Source organism: Argiope bruennichi, chromosome 8, assembly GCF_947563725.1.
Source record: "Argiope bruennichi chromosome 8, qqArgBrue1.1, whole genome shotgun sequence".
NCBI classification, from domain to species: domain Eukaryota; kingdom Metazoa; phylum Arthropoda; class Arachnida; order Araneae; family Araneidae; genus Argiope; species Argiope bruennichi.
The window spans coordinates 96,810,574-96,832,931 of NC_079158.1; positions in this window are offsets into that span (position 1 = coordinate 96,810,574).

Here is a 22,358-nt window from a genome sequence, read left to right on the forward strand (position 1 = left end):
GGGAAATCTAATTAAATATATGTATAAATATAATTATATATATCCCAACTAAGATTAAATATACACCAGTTCTATGTAAATCTTCCATGAAATTGGATTTCAGGACCAAAAGTTAATAAATCGACTAAGTTGAACCAGTTTTCTTAATATTGTAATTCATAAGTTCGCAACTATAATTTTATAATTTTTAGGATATTTGATTCATTACCAATGATTGCAATACATAGGATAAGAAATGATACATTAATTGAGCTATCTCTGTCTTACAAGGAACACCAATGCAAACTCTCCTTGACAGCCAAAACAGATATAGACCAATAACAATGCTTTATGTGGTTTGAGAGGTCTCGTACATTTCCCGATCAAAGAAAAAGATGGATTAAAAAAAAAGAGAAACTTTCGGTGAGTTGTATGTAATATTTGCAAGAAAAAGCCTGTCGACAATACAGTTGAATGCAAAGATTCTCTTATGGAAGTTAAAGACAGAAACGGGTTATTTAGTTGGATTTGAAGTAGCAAATATGAAAATAGACTAGAATTAATTTTCGCTCAAGATTAGTCGACGTTGTCAGATTACAGTGTTTACTTGTTTCTTAAAATCGAATACAAGGGTGTCCCAAAATTAACGTGATTTGAATTTTTCACCATTCGTGCAATAAAGTGTTCGCAACCCTATTAAAAAACCATTTGACCGCTGATTGTTTAGGGCAGGTAAAAATGGAGTGTGACACGATAGAACAACGTGCTCACACAAGATGTAAATTTAAAAACACATTTTTTTTCTTTAAATTGTTATATTTTTATTGAATAGCAACGTGCATAGGATAGGGTTATGTATGGAATAATATATAGGGCAAATGGCCTCTACAGCTTTGCTGGCACATACGCACTCTTTTTTCGAAATTTTCCATGAGCATTTTGCACAAATGTGGCTGAATTTCGTTGATGCAACGTTGAATTTCCTCCTTCAATACACGCATGCTTGTGGGCTTTTTGGCATAGATCTCTGATTTCAAATAACCCCCATTAAAAGAAACCCCCACGGTGTTTAATCACACGATTTAGGGGGTCAATTCTCAAATTTTCAAACTGTGATCGCCAGATTTTTATTTTTTTCGAAATGTTGTTCAACAACATCCACTAAAAAAACCCCACGTTGTTCTATCATTTAACGCTCCACTTTTACTCACCTTAAATTATCAGCTGTCAAATGGATTTTTTAATAGGCGTGCCAACATTTTACTAAAAAATAGTGGAAAATTTAAATCTTGGGTTACTTTTGGGCCACCTTTTATATACGATATCGATCGAGTTTTCTGCTTTATTCAGATTTGGTTTGGTTTGGTTATATTAACGTCCCATTTTAAGCAACACTAGGGCTATTTTGGGACGTAATTTCGTAATTTTGAACCACGGTCAGATGACGAGGATGACACCTGAGCTGGCACCCCCTCTCCACACCACACCACACCAGCGGGAGGACGTTTGGTCATGACGGATTTAACGTGCAACAGACCCCTTTTACACTACGGTTCTTCGGTGGAATCGGTCACGAACCTGAAACCCTCCGGTTCGGAAGCCGAGACCTTACCACCATTCCACCGCGGGCCCCTGCTTTAATCAAAAATGGATAGTATTTTAATCAGTTCTTTGGTAGCTTTAAAAGTGGACATCAGATTAGTTATTTAATGGTAAAGATATGTACTTCTTATTTTTTATATTTTTTCTTATGAAGAGGATAAAGAATATACGCATAATTATCATATTAAATTCTATAATATTCTTAAGAAGGCGAGAGATAAAAATATTTATTTTTCATTAACTTTTCCAACTCCATATATATGCTCACACTTTCCTCTTCTTTCATAAATTAACCCTTTAAAAGAACTTAATGACCATATAAATATTTATTTTGCTGAAAATATCTTCAATTCAAAATATTTTCGATACGTACTGCACAAATTAACAACTGATTCATAATTCTCCATCGAATTTAATCAAATCCAATAAATTTAAAATGTGAAATATTTTGGGCATTAAAACTGCACCTTTATTATTTAATTTCGAAAATGTGGAAATCATAAAACGTTATACTTTAATTCGAGATTATGCAAATCCATTTCAGTGGAAATCTAATCAATTTTAGGAAGAGAAAAAAAAAGAATCCAATTTAGAAATTTCCTTTTAACTATCTAAAACTCAATAACTACTCATAATTAACTTAAAGAAATAAATTTAATTTGATACTCTCCAAAGTAAGGAATGAAATCAAAAACTAGATAGAAACAAAATCTCGGTTATTCATTCATTCAAACTAAATCGTAACGCAGAAAAATATTTTTTAATCTATTATCAAAACATTAAATTAAAATGATAAATAATTATCCCAGAAGTTCCTTTTTTTAAATACGAATTTTCGAAATTAATTTTCATTGTAGAAAATTGAAGAACATAAAATGATTAGTTTTCCTCGAAAAGATAGAAAAAGAAATGAAGTTACGGACTAAATGAAACTATATCCAGATTTTAAATTAATTTTTCAATTACTTTAGGTACATTAAATACTTGGATTGATTGTATTGTGAATTCCCTTTTAAGCAAATAGGTATTATCAGAAAATTAATTTTAAATAAAAAATGCGAGGCAAAATTTAATTTTCTAATGTAATCTAAGAAAAAAAAATTATTAATTAAATGAGGAGAAATAATTCTTTGCAATTAAATATCAAATAAATTAAATTCATAATAAGAAAAATTCACAAATTTTATTTAAAATAAGAAAACTAATGTAAATGATTTTAAAACTAGAGCATAGAATTGAAAGATATGTAATTTTATTATGAAGTTAAATGCAAATCAACTGTAAGAGATATTTATTTAATTCGAAAAAAATCGACTGTAAAGGATATTCAAAAATTAATGCAAATCTCTGCATTAAAAAAAACATAAATGAAAATGTGATAACAATTCTTGCATATTAAGAGATTTTGAACTACATGTTTATTATAGAAAAAATTAAATAATTCAGATTAACAAATTATAAAAAATAAGGATATAACAGCAAATGTGCAAATTTAACTTCTTAAAATAATTAACTAACTGTAAAGTTAATTAACTTCTTAAAATTACAACAGTAGAGCATCCAAGTAATTTAATCTCAATAGAATGAAAAAAATATTTTGATTTTAGAAATAAAAAATAAAAGGTGGGATTTGGGAGTTCTGATATTTCCTAATATATTATCCATCTTATTAAAATTGTGGACCATGAGCAGGATCCTGAACGTCAAGAATACTCAGATTTTTATTTTCAGAGTCCGCACATGTTCATTTGAGGTTCGTAATTTACTTTTAAAAAAATTCAAAATGGATACTGTTTTGCTAACCAATTGAAACTAAAATTTAGCCCATAACTGTAATATGCCGCATTTCATTCATCTGAGTCATTGTGTTTCATTCATCTGAGTCATTATGTTTCATTTAGCCAAGCCATTGTACTATCGCGTTTGCACACTTGCAAATGCACAGACAGACAGACAGTGAAATCTTTTTATGAAGGTCCTTCAAAATTTGATAAGAATCTATACTTTAAAAAGCTACAAATATGCACTAAATTGTATCTAATTAGCTCTGAGATTTGTAGATGCCGCTGACAGTCATACTTCTTTCTGTGCATGGATTTCGTTCAAAACTTGATATAAATCTAGGAATTTTGAGACAGTACAAAATTAAATGCTAAATTTAATACACTTAGCTCAAAACGTTTTTGAATTATCGGATTTTTCAGACAGATAAACATGATTGAAAAAGTATGCTTTACAGATTTAAGGAACTCTGGAATGGGGAGATTTGTGAAAAGCTCACATTATAATTTTTTTATGATGATTACAATAAGAAAAAGTAAGAAAAGGACGATTTAAAACTTGTTAAGAAATTTGAATTGGCTGCAGGAAACTGATAAGAAATTAAATGATCAAATTAAATATAAAATTATATGATGTGTATATCTTTCGAACTATAGCATACTGTTAAACTTTTAACCAAGTGTCATACAAGAAAACTCATAAATGCAATCGCGTATTTGTGAGTTATTCAAAACTTTCTATTAAAATTAAGAGTATTTTTATTATTAATTTAATATTGCCAGAATTAATATACATATATACTATGTAAAGAAATAAGAATGTGTACATAAATTGATAAACAGCCGGCGTCCTGGCATAGGGGTAGCGCGTCTTCCCCGTGATCTGGGCTTCCCGGGTTCGAGTCCCTGTTTGGGCATGGTTGCTCTTCCGTTGTTCTATCTGTGAGACGTGTGAATGTGCTCTCCTGTAAAAAGGGGTTGTGCAATCGAATGAGTGATGCGTGAGTAGCAAAGTTGTACTCTTGGCCCTAGTTGGCGCTACTATAAAAACAAGAGACGCCCTCCCCCTCAGGCTTAAATCGCTATCTTCGTAACAGTGGGTTTGTCCGTGACAAGTGCCATAAGAAACAACAACAATTGATAAAAGAACAAAATGGTTCAAACCTATAGTTCAAAAGCCTTTTGATTCTAACACTCAAAATCACTGAAATTGCATGCAACGATTTATTTTCTTGTCCAAGACTGCCCAAATGCCTTTATAATTGTATGTCGGATTATAAAAGAATCCTGATTACTGAGGATCTACTGTACTTAGCCTTTTCTTATAAGGCTAATTAGGATGTCTGATTCCAAACTGTTCTTGCAATGTAATTTTTAGTATAAAAAAATCTCAATTCATATTTATAAATAATCTAACATATTTTATAAGACCTTAAAATATTATAAAATAAATGATTATCAGCATTATTATAATACTGCTTATGCAAAAAAAAAGCAATTAAAAAACAAACTGGATGCTCCAGTTTTTTCCCCCGCGTAATTAATTTAGCTGATCTTAAAAGTTAACCATTTAATTTTGATTTTAATAGGAAAATAAAATTTCCGCTAAATTGAATTTGAGTTCTTCCAGGATGAAAATCACCTTATTAGGAGTTGGAAACGTTTTCCTATATTTAATTATTCAAATTTTGGAGCTAATTAGTTTACTAAACTAAACAAAACATTTCTCCCGTGAAAGCTTTTTTTTGAACTCAGACTGCTTAATTGTTTTCACCGCAATTAATAAACAAGAACCAATTAGGTAGGCAAATTTTGTCTGTTTTAGCCTAGAATCAAATTAGTTAATTAAATTGCATCCAATTTAAGGAAAAAACATTGTACTTACATTGTTTATTTAACGAAAAGCCCTTTTTAGGTATATTTTCTGAAAACTTCATATTGTAGAAAAGGTCAAGCGACGTTGTCTTAGGCAGCAGTTGTGGTTTTAAAAAAATAATAAAAAAAATCTTAAAACGTGTATAATTAAGAAATATTTTAGAATGAAATGCTATCAAATTTCATTTAAACTAGCTTCTTGTAATTTATAAATTTTCGTGCACGAATGAAAAAAAGAAAAACAGACCAACCGACCGATAAAAAATAAGTTGGCAGATTTATTTCAAACCTGTATATCTGGTGATGAAAGTATATGATCAATCTTCCACTTGTTGCATTTTTTTTTCTTCAAATTATTGTGTTCATGTGTTCAGTGACGGATGGACAGACAGATAAATTTCTCATTAATGGATTTCATTCCAAATTTGACATAAATCTGAAGTTTGGTTGAAAAGACACGATAGCATAATTTATTCGTCTTTTGCAGCCTCTTTTTATTTTCTCGAAAATGAAGTAAACAAAAACTGCAATCAGCAAAAAAAAAAAAAAAAAAAAAAAAAAAAAAAAATGAACTCGCGATTTTGACGAATCTCCTCGGTTCAGATCTCTCACCGAGGGACAAGGTGGCCTGGTGATAATGTCTCGCTCGTGTGGTGCGAAAGTTTAGAGAGGAGGATTCCAGCTCGAGTGCCATCTTCGTCATCGACCTAAATTCAAAATTAAGAGGTCCGTCCCAAAATAAGACCTAATGTTGCTTTAAAACCAGACATTAATGTAACTGAACTGAATTGAACCCGCGAGTCCGAAAACCATATTTTGGGATTATGTCTCTTTGTAGTACAAAGAGTTAGAACAATGAGATTAAAACTTAAGATACTTAAAAACAGATTTAGAGATTTCAATCGGTAACAGGGGAAAATCCAATGCCAACATAACTCAAAATAAAAAATAAAAAAAAGAAGGAACAATGTATTGTAGGATGGATAAAGAAGATGTATTTAGGAGTAAATATTTATCTTCAGAATTGTAAATGTGTAATAAATTATAGGCGAATTCTGTCAAAGAGTGTCTTGTCATTATGTGTATTCCCATGTATATGAATGCAATACTTCAAAACTGCAACAATTAAATAAAATAGTTTATATTATATATAAGCTTATTTTGGTTGAATGCAGGTTTGAAGACACAGAAGAGACATTTTACATTTTTAATTTCATTTTATTCTCACCCGGGAGACAGGCATGATTTATTTATAAGAAAGCGTAGTGCGCCACAAAAGCAGAAGTAAAAAAGAATGGACGAAACAAATGATCACTAGTCTTATATAACATGGGACTTCCGGCCACGTGCTGATTGAATACTTTTGTTGACCTTTGACAAGGGCAACGAAGGGATCACTTTCATTTGATACGTAGAAGTGATTGTGCAGAAATTTTTACACAGCTTCAGTTGAATTAATTAAACAAAGTAGAATTGTATCAGGAAATAAGAGAATGACATTACTATGGGCTAAATTAAGATAAAGCTTTGTAAATTAATTTAGTTTAAATTAAGAGTTTAAAATATCATTATATAATACCAAAATTTTAATTTGGTTTCCTATATCTAAATTCGTAAATCTGGAAAGATTTACCAGATTTGTAAATCTAGTGGGAAAATCATATTTGGGTTTCTTTATCATATTGTGTGCCATACCGTGTCACAACAAGCAAAAGTGAGTGGGGTGGGGAGACACCACAATTGAGGGGACTGCCGTGATCATATGTTTACTATTTATTTCCCTGCACTACCTGAAACTAATCTATGGTCAGAGGATTGATTGATTAATTAATTGGAGTTTTATGGCACAAGAGCCATATTTGGCCAAGCTGTACCAACTTTTGGTGAAAAAGTGGATGTTAGAGGATGCAGAAGAGTGTAGAAATATAACACAAAGAGAGGCTCTAAATTGTATAAATAGAGTTGTGTGATGTTTTGTATACTCGGAAAAGTAGTTCTTTTGATTCTATTTTACGATACAAATTTACGTAAATGCAATTTAAGTGTTCTTTTCAAGAGATACTAAATCTAGCTATATTCTTTGCAACAATTACTGGAAAGGATCAAAAGTTAATCCTGATTTTAATGTAAATACTAGATACAATGTATTAGATAAATGTAATATCCACGTACATGTGCATCTCAATTCTACTCTATGGTTAATTGATTGATTGATTGATTAATTAATTGAAGTTTTATGGCGCAAGAACCAGATTTGGCGATTCTTCGCCAATTTTTGCTTGAAAAGAGGTGTTAGAGGATGCAGAAGAGTATAGAAAGATAGCACAAAAGGAGACGATAAATTGCGTAAATACAATTGTGTTGTGTGCACTCGAAGAAAGAATACTTCTGCTGATTCTATTTTACGAAACTAATTTACGTAAGCGTAATTTACATATCCTTTTTCAAGAGATGTTAAATCTAGTAATATTTTTTTTGTTACAACTCTTAGAAACGATCAAAAGTTTATTCCAATTGCACTGTTAGTATTAGATACAATGCACTAGGATACGTGTAATATCAGATACATTGTAAATACAAATTGGCATTATAAATATATTCCCATCAGTAAATGCTTACTCAGATGAATATGTAATTTCATTGACACAAAACCGACTGAATCATTTTTCTGAGGGGCAGGAGAAGGTTGAATGTACTAAAAGTTCGAACGGTTTTGCTGGTATATTTGTAATGCTCTTATCCGAGTGAAAGGTGGCTGGCTCGTTTTTGAGGCTTTTAGATTTCCACGTACATTGTATCGGGGGCAGGGAGCAATCTACTCGGCGGCAGAGAGCGAGGAATTTATCAGATTTCCCCGGGGAGGGCTGTTCATCAGTGGAATGGACCGTATGTAAAATCAGCAAGCACCGGGAAATATGGAAAAACACCACGTTCACCCCATCCCTTACTGGGCTATAAATAGATTTAGGTATCGATGCTATTTATATAAAGATGCAATTCATTGCCAAAATAGATGGTCCGGTGTGTGCAAAATTACCCTCATACGACCCGCAGATAGATTTTAAGTATAATAGGCGATCCAGATTCGAGAAATTATCTGATATTTTGACTTTTCGAATTTAGTTTGGAATCAGTATTAAGTGTCATCTTTATGAAACAGTGGAAGTGGTATAATTCGAAATTTTGTCACATTCTCTTTAATAAAGACGGTATTCTCTCCAATATTCCCACATAAATGATTGGATATAGGTACTTGAAGGTCACGAGTGTTATGATTATTTATTATTATTATTATTATTTTTTTATAAAATCCGAATTTTGAGTACATTTTTTTTGACTGATTACAAACATTTGACAACAGAAATACAACTTTAGATACATCGCATATGGAACTTCCTTATTTTAACTCTTTTCACTCGGAAAAGTAATTCGGTGCAAAATTATATACCTATTACAAGGGCTTGTTTATTGTTCCGAAAAATAAATATATATAATTGTTTCAAGTTGAATTTCCCCGAAAAATTAATTTACATCTTTATCTTTCCGTAAGCATTTTTAACAATCAAAAATTCAAAAATAAATAAATAAAACGTCAAAATGATGCACATTCTTGAATGGTGACCATAAGTCACTTCTCGAGTACAAAGCGTTTAAAAATCGTTGCATTTTTTTTTGAGATATCGAATTTTCATGCTCGCGAAAGTACAGACCGATACAGGGTCAATTCATTGTTAGATTTTGTTCAATGATTCATTCTCACCTATTCTCTAGACGCTAAATCTGTAAAGCAAATTTCATCTATTTCTATGATATTTTGTAGCTGAGGTGTTCAGTTGCAGTCACCCATCACCCAGACTTCTTGTAAATACATTTCGTTTAAATTCGATATAAATCAATAAATTTGGAGTGAAGACCACATACCGAATTTCACTCGACTAGCTCAAATCATTTGTGAGTTATTTTCACTGACAAACATAATTGATCCTCAAAATGCATTTTTGGACTCGTACAGGTCTAAAACATGGAGATGTCAAAATATAGAATTCGATTTTTTTTTTTTTTTTGACGATTACAATACTTTCTTTTATATATTTCATTTATGGAAAAATAAAAATCTTTTCGATATCTTTAAAATTATTACGTTAACATGGTATGGCTTTTAGACACATATTTCAGTAAACTTATTGAGTAAAAATCATACACGCTACACAAAGAATGAGACATGTTCAGTGGCGAAATGCTACTGAAATCTTATCGTATTCTATGTGTAACGCGTTGCAGCAATTAAAGAGCTTTGGGTTGGGAGGAAAGTACAGACAGGTCGATCAAATAAGTTTTTATTTCTACTGATAATTAAATAAATTTGTAAGATATGGTATTTTTATGAAATTAACGACTCACTATGATCTGTGTTTACACTGAATTATTAAAATTATTAAATACATTAATGTATAATGTTTTACCTTTTTATAATAAAATGGATCATTAATTATTCACTTAATTTGTTATAGTATAATCCATTTGCTAGTTCCTGGAAAATAATAATTTTAATATTATATATATATATTTTTACTTTCATTGTTTCTCTATAATATATCATTATAATCGAAGTATTAATTGATATTCACTGTCATAAATAATTGTTAGAAAATTAACAATAATTAAAATGTATAGTTAATTTTTCAAGATTTTTTTTTATTTTAAAATTTTTTCATGGTAAGAATTTAAAAAAAAATATTTATATTTTAACATATTAAAATTATTAGTTTATTTAAATAGTTAATTTTGTGATTAAATTTAAAATTTGCAGAAATATGAAATTAAATTACCACTTATTAAAAGAGTATGTATCTAGGTAAGCATCTATATTACCTAGGGCTGAAAAATGATTAAATCCTCCATCGAACAATATTACAAGGGACCATTCACCCAAGAGCTTCCAAATTAATAGCTATTGCTTAGGAAACTGCCTCTTGTGTAGTATGTATATGCTGCGAAAAGGTTGGCAGAATTTTAATTAGAATTTTAGTTAATTAAAACTTAATTGAAATTTTAACCTTGTTTTTTCTCTAACTTCTTCGCACATCGTTGTTCAAAAAATATTTCTACATCAAATTAAAGTTTAAAAACTTAACTTGTCAGTGATACAAACTTTATTTCTGTGCAATTTTTTTTTAGATTTTATATATTTTCAAAAATAATTTTTTTAAATGGTTTCTTATGTACTTTTAAGTTTTCAAAAGAAATTCTAACAAATTTTAGTATTTCAGCAAATCCTTCAGTCACATGATGCTATGGTATATAAAATTTTACATATTTGCAAAAATTATATGATTTGCAAAATCGTTTTCTTTGAAAATTAATTCCAAAACAGATTTTCTCATTTTCCTTTCTATTAGTGTAATATTTTTAAACTATCATTTCTGCTGTAAATTGTAAGGTGTAAAAATTCATGCATATAGAATGCAAAGACTGGTGCAATCAAATAAGCCTTTAGTCGAACTTAAAACTTTAGTACATTATTAAGCTACGATGTGTGGAATCAAAAATTAATTTTTTCCCCATTCCCCGCCCTCCAATTTCCATTCATCTCTCTACTGAATAGAAATATTTTTCTTTTAAGAAAAAGTTGCGAAAAAATATTTATATGAAATATTCAGAAATAAAACTGAAGCAGCAGACAATTATGCAATGGGAAAATAACCATAATTTTATCTTCATAAAACGGCATGCTTTGGAATCCAAAATTTCAAAAATTGAAATAAAGTCGATCAAATAAATAAAGTTTATTAAAACTTTTAGAAACAAGCATAATTACTTTTGGAAAAGATTCAGTTTCAAAGAAAATGTGCTTTTAAGTATGTGGACTGACTTTAGTAGCAACACAGCACGAGAAAGAAAATTTTAGCAATATTATTTTTGCACATAAAAGCATGTGTTTGTAAACATGTACTAAGATGCAAAGCCAAATTGCATAATCTTATTTTTGCACTTAGTGAATCTTTTTAGATGTTAATCAATTTTTTATGCCTAAAAAAATAAACAGATTAAATTTATTTTTATACATTATTCGTATTTTGCAGTAACAGTTTACCATTTAAACTAATGTAGCATATGTTTCATTATCTAGCAAGGATTGTTGACACAACATGCGTTGTAAACACATACTTTGCATTGCCCTCTACTTCACGAATCAAGAATAACGAATTTAGGTGATTCGTGCATTAAAGGCAGAACACAAAAGCATCGAGTTCTACAATGTTGATGTGCGTGTAGAAGAAAGGGAACAATTGTTTAGAATAACAAAAACAAGCGGAGAAGAAAAATTGTAAAATATTGTTATGTAATATGATACTTTCTAAGGAAATGGAATCTTCCACCTTTAAAGGTCATAAGTTCTCTCGATATTTTTACCTGCTCTTTAGGACCTCCAATTCTTTTTTTCCCCTTCTCATTGATAATTTAATATCCTATAGACATCGGATGATTCAATAGAGGATGAAACAAATTATCGATTGACTGAACTGAATTAAGTTTGTTAGTAACCCTAGCACTAAATTGCTTGAGGGCTCTTCTGAAAGCATAACCAACTGGTAATTGTGAGTTTCGACATCCTACACATTACGTTTTAAAGTAATATAATTGAATATAAATTAATATTTTTATAAATAATAATCTTGGCCTTATAATTTTTTTTAAATTTAATAGTTAATTTATTTAATCTTTATTATATATTTTTGATATATTTTGTTACCAATCTAATGTTGCTTCCCAGCAGAGTTGGTTCCATAGTACGGAAGACCGTTTTACGATAAGCTCTAATCGGATGTCGGATTAGTGACCTCAGGTTTTGGCGATAAACGTGGCGACCACTTGGCAATTTGGCTATGAATTTGGCGACTCTGGTGACAAAATGAATGATACTGGAATCTTCAAGAATTTTGGCGATAGAACCAATAGGAGCCGGTATATGTTTGATTGTTCGAGAATCTTCTCTGCTGTTTCCCGGGAACTATAAAAGGCCATAAGATCGAGCTATAGACTGTTAATTACTACTGAGGCATTTGACTGTTTTACACCATATACCCACTACAGGGGAACCCATTGACTTTAAAGACCTGGTGGAGGAAGCTTCGTAACAATATTGGTTTTACAGAAAAGAACATCGGGTTCGTTTTAAAAAAAATTCAAATACATTTTTCTTATCCAAATTTTTTGGAATATTACAACTAAATAAATAATTATTTTCTACGTAATAGTCGGTGTAGTATTAAGATAAAAAAATTTAATTTAATATGAAATATTGAAGCAAATTTAAGATATGAAGGAAAAAAAATAGGTGTTTTATTTATGATTCGAACCGATATAACTTCTGGTTGTTTTCATTTCTTAAAAGTTTCCTTTTAATTTATGCTCTTGAACTTTTCCTTAGTCACATTTCTTTGGACATTACGACGAAATAAATAATTATTTTTTACATAATATTCAATGAGGTGCAAGTTAATGAAAGAGTTAATTTAATATCAAGTATTGAAGTATTGTAAGATGTGAATGAAAAAGAAATAGTTGATGCTATATTTAATATTTGAAACCGACTCAACTTGTGCTTATTTTCATTTCTTAAAAGTGTTCCTTTATTTTGGGTCTTTGGAGTATCATTTTGCTATATATTATTTTATAGGTCAATTTTATAATCTTATTAAGAAAAAAAATTTTATGCGTAAGTAATACAGAAAAATGTTTTTAACAATCTTGCCTCAATTTAATTTTAAAAGTAAGATTTATATCGAATCTATCTCATTCTGATATTTCTCAGACTCATAATGTCATTAAGATATAAAGTCAGGTAAATTTTTATCAGTCTTTCATTATAAATTAAAAACTAGACATTGCAGCTGTTTACTCATCATATATGTTATTAATTTTAAGATCGCTAGAATAATACATTGTGACGATTGTACTTCAGTAAGGGGTGGTGCGCAAAAAGATGAGCGGCTATCTTACCTGAAATTCTGCGATAATCTGAGTTCGCCCTATTGCTAATGTAAATATCTCCTCTTTTCATCTTTCTTCTGTTACCTATTTTGACTAAATAAACGCAGCCTGATGCAAGCGTACAAGCGGAGGGTTTTCGAATCCGAGAGCGAACAGTAATAGTACTGATTTGTAATGTCAACCGAATTTAAAGAATTAGATCTTATCAGAGTAATTTAATTTATATTTGCACAATAAACAGAGTAATTGTTTGATTAGCCATACATTTAAAGTAGTGAAACCATTTAGCAAAAGGGGCCCAGCCACAGGAGGGTGGTCGGTGACCATCGATAATATATTTAGGTATCATAAACTTCCATTTGATATAAAAATTTGTTTAGTTTAGTTACATTAACGTCCCGTTTTAAAGCAACACTAGGGCTATTTTGGGACGGACCTCGTAATTTTGAACCGCCGTCAGATGACGAGGATGACACCTGAGCTGGCATCCTCCTCTACCCACCACCGGGAGAACGTTCGGCCCTGACAAATTTAACGTGCAACTGAACCCCTTACACGACGGTTCTTTAATGGAATCGAGTCTCGAACCTGAAACCCTACGGCTCAAGAGCCGAAACCTTACCACCAGGCCACCGTGGTCTTATAAAAATTGGCAAAAATGCAATGAGGTTGGGGGTTGTAGGAATGTATCATTGTTTTTTTCCTCCATGACTAATGTCCAGCGAAATAGCGTTTTTGAAATTTCTCTCAAAATGGGTGTTGGTAGAAGACAAACGAGAAATCGTTGACGTTCTTAGAGTCATGCTATTATATCAAACCACCAACAGGAACCGTTTCCCCGAAATTTTCTCGCATGCTCTCCAATATATTTTTTACCCCCGCATAAAATGGTGGATCTTTGCTAAGGTAGTAATTACCTTTCATTACATTGGGGAAAGATAGCTATAGTCTGTACTTTCTGTAGGAGGCTCAAGGTCACATCTTCTATGTTACTGGTTGTCTACCTGGCAATTTAAAGGCAAATAACAGTGTCATTTTTTTTACACAGCTGTTAAGGTATTCCCGAAGCGTACTGGCTTGGAAAAAAAACAAGCTTTGTCGAAACCATGGCAACGGAGAAGGAGAAAGAGTGAAGAATAGGGGAACGAGTGTCCTTGAAACGCCTACGGAAATTTCACAGACTATAAGAAATGCAGATATTTGGAGTGAATCCAGCCTTTTTACTAAATCTACCAAGAGAATATATTTGGACGTCTTTTTTCCAACAGATTGATACCAAGATCTGGAACGGAATTACGGTTGTAGTCAAGAGGTAACACACAGGATTTCAATTATTTAAGTGAATGCATTTATGAATTATTGCGTATACAAGCATAGAAAAGTACAGAGAGACAGACGGTTAACCGTTTGGCAGAGCTATTTCAAAACTTGATATTTTAGGTGCTAAACCTATGCACCAAATATTTTTTTCCTAATTCATCAAAACCTCAATTCTTGGCCTTTTAGTAATTATTGAGTTCACTTTTATTCGAATAGCCAGCCAAACATACTTTTTGTGAATGGATTAAGAATTTGGTGAGCCAATAAAAATTTGATGGAAATCTACATATTATGAAAAATTTGTAGATTCAGAATTGTTCAAATTCATCAAAATTGGGCAAAAATTGTAGATCTTTTATACAAATCTACAATTTTAGCCCAATTTTGATGAAGTTTAGAACGCTTTTTAGTCAGACAAGAAATAATTTTGAAAATGAAAATTTAATTAAATATCAATATTAAAGTAAGCTTTTAATGTTTTTCAGTTAGGTATTCCAAAAAAAAAGTATCGCACAAAAATGAATTTTACACTTTTAATTTAAAAAAAATCACCTTTTTAATTATACTAATTTTATTAAGACATGATTTTTCCTCTTATTTTAATACTTTTTAAAAATTTAATAGAATACACAATTTGTACCGATGTTTTGATTTTTGTGATGAAATTCAAGTTTGATATTTTTAAGAGACCATTCCATCTCGTGCTTTTGCAAATATTAACATCACGATTTAAAAAATTACGTTATTTCAACATTATCTCTGACGCAGGTGTTTTACTTATTACTTTATTTCGTAGTGTATATAATTTTTAATTTGCGCGTTTGAACAATGTATAGTAGACTCATTTCCTTAAATTTCTTTTTTAGTCTCATCAAACAACAAGATAGATTTTAAAATAATCATATTTCATGTTAATAATTTAACATCTAGGAAAAAAAATATTTTGGCAGAAGACGGTCATTTAAGACTTATTACATAGGTTTTAAACTTCTATAAAATAATTTAATAAACTTCTATAAAAAAAAAACTACCTATATATGTGTAAAACTTCTAAAAAACTTCTATAAATTCCATATGTTTTAAACTTTTATGAACTTCTATTCTAATATGCAATAGAAATTTATTACATATGTAATAAACTTCTATTTTAAGCATATGAATCTGAAAAAAAAGAACAAAATTTAACCAACAGCAAAGTTTTCTCCAAAACCTTTTCCTCTGTTATAAAAATAAATTTGCTTTGTGTTTTGATTTGTTGCATAGTGAACAAAACTTCGTAAGCATTTTTGACCCCCTCCCCCCCTTTTTTAATAATGGCAAGAAAATTTGATATTAATTTTTAAAAACTGGAAATTTAAAAGTGTCAACAATTACACCGTCACAGCAATGGCGCTGTGTTTGCAATATTTAATGTCTTTTGATTTACTAACCAGAGTTGTGCCTTTTTTTAAGAGATTCTTCAAGCGATAGGCCATTCCATCCAACCCATCAACATATCTGCTGCATATTCACTCATTCTCTTACTACCACATAGACGGAAACAAGTTTTACATAATGTTAGTGTCAATGCAGAAAAAGTATAAACGTTGAAGCTTGAACCAATGCTAAAGTATCGTCAACACTATTAAATTTCAGTCGTTGGTAAAATTTTAATTGCAGCGCAGTGTTATTTTTTTTCTTTCTTCGTGGCAGTTTCGAAGTTTGGAATTTAACAAAAATACGAGGTAGGGAATTTTTAAAGATATCATGGTATGCTTTCTCTCTCTCCTCTTATACGAGAATACGAAAATATATCGCATGCATGAAAATACTAATAATATATTAAACATAGAAATGGTGTGCAGACTATGAAGACTTACTGAAAACACTCCTTTAGAACCATGCTTCTCAAGAACATGTTTTGATATGTTATAATGTTAAGAATTTATAATATTGCTTCTCGGCGCAGTAGCCAGAAAGAAAATTTAACGAATGGTAGGTTAATAACTATCGACTTTAGCAAAAATGAAAGTTCTGGAATGCAATCTGAAATGTAAGGCGATAAATATGTTTGGAGCCGAAATTCGTAAATCTTTCTAGAAATTTCTGTCATGAAGAAAAATTCGAGAGATCATGGTATGCTTTCTCTCTCTCCTCTTATACGAGAAACGAATATTAAACGAGTGAATTCTCCTTTTTGATCACTGGGATATCTCTCTCTCCCTCTCTCTAGATGCAATCTGTGTAATATTACATGTGCTGTTATTTAACCAGCTAATTACTAGTCAACAATTCGACTTTTATGCCATCAAAAACCAAACCAAAGCTCTCTAAGTTTACATCATTGATTTTTTTCAAATGTTTTCTTTGTGTACACTTCGGCAGTGTTTTGTATTTCTTAGAAATAAAAAATCAGTATCCACTGTCGGGGTTAAATGATTATTCATTGTATAACCACCTGTGGGCTTTTGTGCAATAATATGGTTCAAGAAACTCAACGTGCTATATGTGATGAAAAAATAAATACCAGTGATTTAACCCTTTACACTCGGAAAAATTATTCGATGCATAATAATTCACTAATAGAAGGAATTGTTTATTGATCTCCCCAAAAATAAATATATATCTAATTGTTTTAAGTTGAATTCCCTCAAAAAAAATTATCTCCATCTTTTTATCATTCTGTAAGCGTTTTAATAACCAAAAATTGAAAAATAAATAGATAAAACATCAAAATGATGTCCGTTCATGAATGGTGAATGAGAGGCACCATCCGAGTGCAAGGAGTTAATATCCACTTTTAGCCCTGTAAGATATCAACCATCCTCTCACAAAAGTAAATGCCAAGTCAGAAATATATGGGTAGAATTTTTTAAATTAATACCAGCTATTAAAATTAATTAAGAAGAATAGCAAATTTAACAAATGAATAGACATCAGAGCAAAAACACGCACCTTAACTTGAAAGTATGAAATAATCTACATTAAAGTCCTACGCTACTTATCCTAATGTAAAGAAAAGGATTTTAATTGTTATAAAAAGCATTTTCTGTACCTTCCGTTACTAAAAATTTATTTCCATAAAACTCGGATGCTTAGTTAAAAATGTTGGAACTTGATACTTTGAAAGCTTTGCTCTCACCATTATAAAACCGTACAAATTACTGAAGCTACTTAGATGCGCGTCCTAATGATACTTTACTATCGCATAAATTATGAACTAACATCATTTAGTAAATAGCAAATTTAAATTCCAGGAAAATAGCCTCCGCCATTAAAGAAAGCCCCAGACCTTCTCATTTCCGTTCCTTTCTGGATGAAAAACACAGAAGGACCGTAAAAAAAAAGAAGAAACACCTTCTTCCAAAGATTAAATTCTGACTCTCGTGCAACAAAAATGGATGTAGGGGGGAGGGGGGGGGACAAGTAAATCAAATCTACACTGACTACACCTTGGCATAATGAGCTCGAACTGCAGATTAAAAGAGCGTTTTAATTGCAGCACAGTTCACGAACTGAAAATTCCTTGTACCTATTTTCTTTTCGCTTCAATTAAATCTCAAAAATTTTAAAAGGCTTAATTGCTTATTTTTAAAAGAATTTCTCCGACGCCCTGCCGCCTTTAGTTTAAGTTTCCCTCATTAAATTTCCCGCTCATGATGTTTGGCTAGGAGAGTTGAGCTGTTTCTTTACTTCTGCTAATGACTCGCAACGCGCACCCCAAATTGGTGGGTAACAAACGGGGTGTCCTTCAATTAGTGCTAAAGGTCGAATCTCGCTGGTTAATAATTATTGTGTTCGCCTTGTTAGAAGAGGGGACAGGCCTTAATAATTAGTTTCAAACCCTTCTCTGTGTTGCGCCGGGGCTTTAATTGCCAGCTCAGAACTGGAGTTTACGCCGAAACGAATTTGCATGAATATGAATTTTATTTTGTTCTTTTCTCCTGGCAACACACTTTATTTCGGCGAGAAACGAATTCATTTTGAACTTGGATACTAATATTTTAATCTAGGGGAGTCACATTAAAAGCACACTGCATAATTATTTTCGCACCTAATCGAACATCTGCGGAAGCTTCGTAATTAAGAACGGAATATATTAAAATACGACTACCTGCCCGATCCTGATAAGTGATATGCGCTCTCTTCTATTGTTCTTTTTCATCTCGGGGAGAAACAGAATAAATAAATGAAGACTCAAGGAATGTTCGATCCAGAATTTAGGATTAGAAAGTACCTGTCAGGATTGTGAAGCAAATTTGAAAAAATGAATTCCATGGTTTGAAAAGTATTAAAGCTTTAATAGCCTAAAATTTGTACTTTTTTTTGCTAAGTTTTATTAATAATAAAAATAAATGTGTGTGTATGCGTTGTTGCTCTGTAAGTCAAATCGTTTGATTTACAGTTACCATCATCGCTTATACGTGCATTGGGAGATCTATGCTTTAAAGAGATTTTAAAAATTTTAAGTAGAATTTCAGTTAATTAAAAATTAAGCGAAATTTGGATGAAAGTTCTCCGAAGATTATCCAAAATATTGCAACACAAAAACTAAATTTACATTATATTAAAATACAAAAAAACAATTTCAAAGAAACGGATATTTTTGCCATAAACGTTTTTATTTTTAATCATTTTTTAAATATATATTTCATTGTTGAAGTGAGTGTCAGTCGTTTTCATTGTTGCAACCGATAATTCACATCTTGGCTTTTTTCCACTGTTGATGATCAATCTGTGAAGATTCCACTTAAGTTTAGGTGTAGGATTCAGTATAAGATATATTTTTAATAAAACATTTGAAATTTCGTTATATTTGCATTTAAAATTTAACTTCATTATTCTGTTCTGATGACAGCTTTTTTAATTTCTTCTGCTCTTTCTCCTACTCTTTCCTGTGATATAAGTAGATGTATAAAGATATTAACAAAAAAATTAGCGAAATGCAAGACACAATGATTAAAAAAGTATAAGGCTTCTAAAATAGTATGATTATATGGTTATCAAAATCTGAAATTTAAATATATTTTTTCTGTGAACAACATGAAGATAAAGTTATAAAACATATTCATTTGAAACTTTTAGAAGTCATATCTCAGCTAACCAGTTGCTCGCCAAAAACTATTAGTAATTAGTAAATCGTTTATAAAAAGGCAGCTGGCCTATTCATAAATGAGCAATTTTATGAAAAATAAAAAAAATAAGATATTCGAAGATCTAGTTCAACATATAGCATGAAAAGGCTTTCGGCTTTATTTGTTAATCATATCTTAGCTTAGCTTGATTGCATCAGCCGTGAGTTATGCTTTTTACATCGCTTAATTTTTAAAAGAGGCAGCGATTTAAAAACGTTACAATGTTAAAAAAAAGTTAATGTTAAATAGTTGAAAATCTTATACTTATTTTTATCTATTTACTATAGAAATCATTCAAATATTCAAATTCTTGACTGAACTTAAAAGAAAGGCTTTTATTATAAAAATTGGAATTAAAATTAATTTTGAAAATTTATGAAAATTTTAAAAATTGTAGGAAATAATGATAAAACTGAAAATCTTATTATTCTGAATTTTTAATGTGGTTCAAAAATGTTTTATGCTATTATAGGTTCCAAAGTTATTGAATTAAAAAACGAAAATTTCGATTATCGTTTATATTGGTTAAAAATATAATTAAAATTTTGTCGTCTCCTGCTTAGTTAACTCCGGCTATTTGATAATTAATTACATGCCGTATTTTGCTGTTGAGTATGGTAATGGTATCGAATGCATTTTTGTTTGACATATCACGCAACTTAATAAGCATGCTAGTCAATAAATTGAACCATGTTAAAAAAAGGGGGGGGTGCTATTTAAGTTCTTTTAAATTTATCAAAGTCAGATATTACATTTTTTTTTGTATACTAACTATAATAAGAAGAATTTAATATCTGTTTAACCTGCTCTTCCCGATTCACTAAAGATTTTATGTTTATCAAATATCATAATCTAAATCTGTTAATAGACATTTAGCAGACGATTTCTTTTCAGAAATTCTATAACTGCTACTATTTTTATTTTGTTAAAATATTATTAAAAAGCAAAAGCAAACGATTTTTTCTTTGATAAATATATTTTGTTAATATTATTTCGTTTATTTTTTGTATAATAGCTGATGATCCATTGTAAACCTTCTGGAATCTGGCTATGTTTGTAAGATACGTTGTTAAGCCTATGGAATAAACAAGCCTATGGAATTCTAAATTGCTTGGCATATTATTTTAGTTTTAAGAATTTAAGATGCTCTGCAAGCTATAGTTTGAAGCCTAAGAAAACGGGTAGTTTTCTAGAAAGCGTGCAAAAATTTAGAGATGTATTACTAGGATATTCCCCTTCTCTCTAAAAGAACCATAATCTTTAAATTTATTTATTTGTAACAGGCTTATTTACAGGGGGATAAAAGAGGAAAATTTGAAAAATGTGAAGTAAATAAGATAATAAATTTAATCAAAGAAAACAGTTCTAAAGAAGAAGTTGAAGGAACATGCCAAAAGAAAATTAATAGCTTACAAAATATAAATAGCATATAAATAGTTTTTCATGAAATTGGAAATGGTTCTTTTAATGAAGCGGCTATAGGAACAACGAAATATCATTATTTCGCCAAGCAGTTGCCAAACTACTATTCATTGCATCGGGAAACCCTCTTTCGACCTGCATTGATATCTCGAAGAGCGAGACGAGCATGTGGGAATGGATAGAAAGGTTTATTCTAAAGCAACCCAAATATGCTCAATTTAATTCAATTTTAATTTCATTATGTTAATATAACACTTTGAATAAACATGAAGCCTGTTTTGTGGATTTTATAACTTTGAGTCGCAGTCAAATGATGAGGATGACACCTGAGCTAAGAACCCGATCTCCCTCTAAATTTCAACATAACTTTAATTGAAGGGCATTTGGTCACAACGAATTTTACGAGCATTGGATCCACATATATTGCGAAATTTTTAATGGAATCAGATCTTGAACCTAGGACCCTCAACGTTCGTAGCCGATATTTTAGCATTAAGCCACCTATTTTTATAGGATTTGAATTGAAGAATATAAACAGCGTTTTAAAACCGATTTTCATCTTAAAAGACGTATCGATACTTCTTCAGTATGCGTGATGATATAATTGATGTGAATTGTTCGCTTTAACTGATTTGATATGATGTGAAAATGAGCCTGGATAATCTGTGGTTTTTATATTTTCTCATATACGAATTACAATAAAAGTACTATAATTATAAAAAAAAGTGAACTCGAGATTTTGGCGAATCTTTACTTCCTCCGACGAGCCTAATTGGAAAAGCCCATTTTTGACATTATGGCTGTTTAACCGCCTGTGAACATATTAATTTTAAAAAAAAACTTTGAAATAGAGGAATTAAATTTGGTATATGATCTTTACACTAAATTTATAGATTTCTATGACATTTTGTGCGAAAATCATTCATAGAAATTCTGCTTAGCTGTCCAAATATATGTTAATACTATTACTGTGAAATAAAAGTTGGTAGATAAAATTTAGCACTCAGATTTAACATCTAAACCGTAGATACCTAACAAATTTATTTAGAAGTTGACCATCTGTTTGACTATACTTTTATAAACATGTAAACGCTATAACTAAAAAACACAGCTACGGATATGAAAAATGCGCCAAAAACATATATTCGATATTCGAGGTCTATTAGCCATATGGCAGGGATTTATCGCCAAAAACATCGCCTACTATCGCACTATCGTTTCAGTAAAAATGCTAAATTCGTGCCAATGATAAATATTTTACAACTATTGC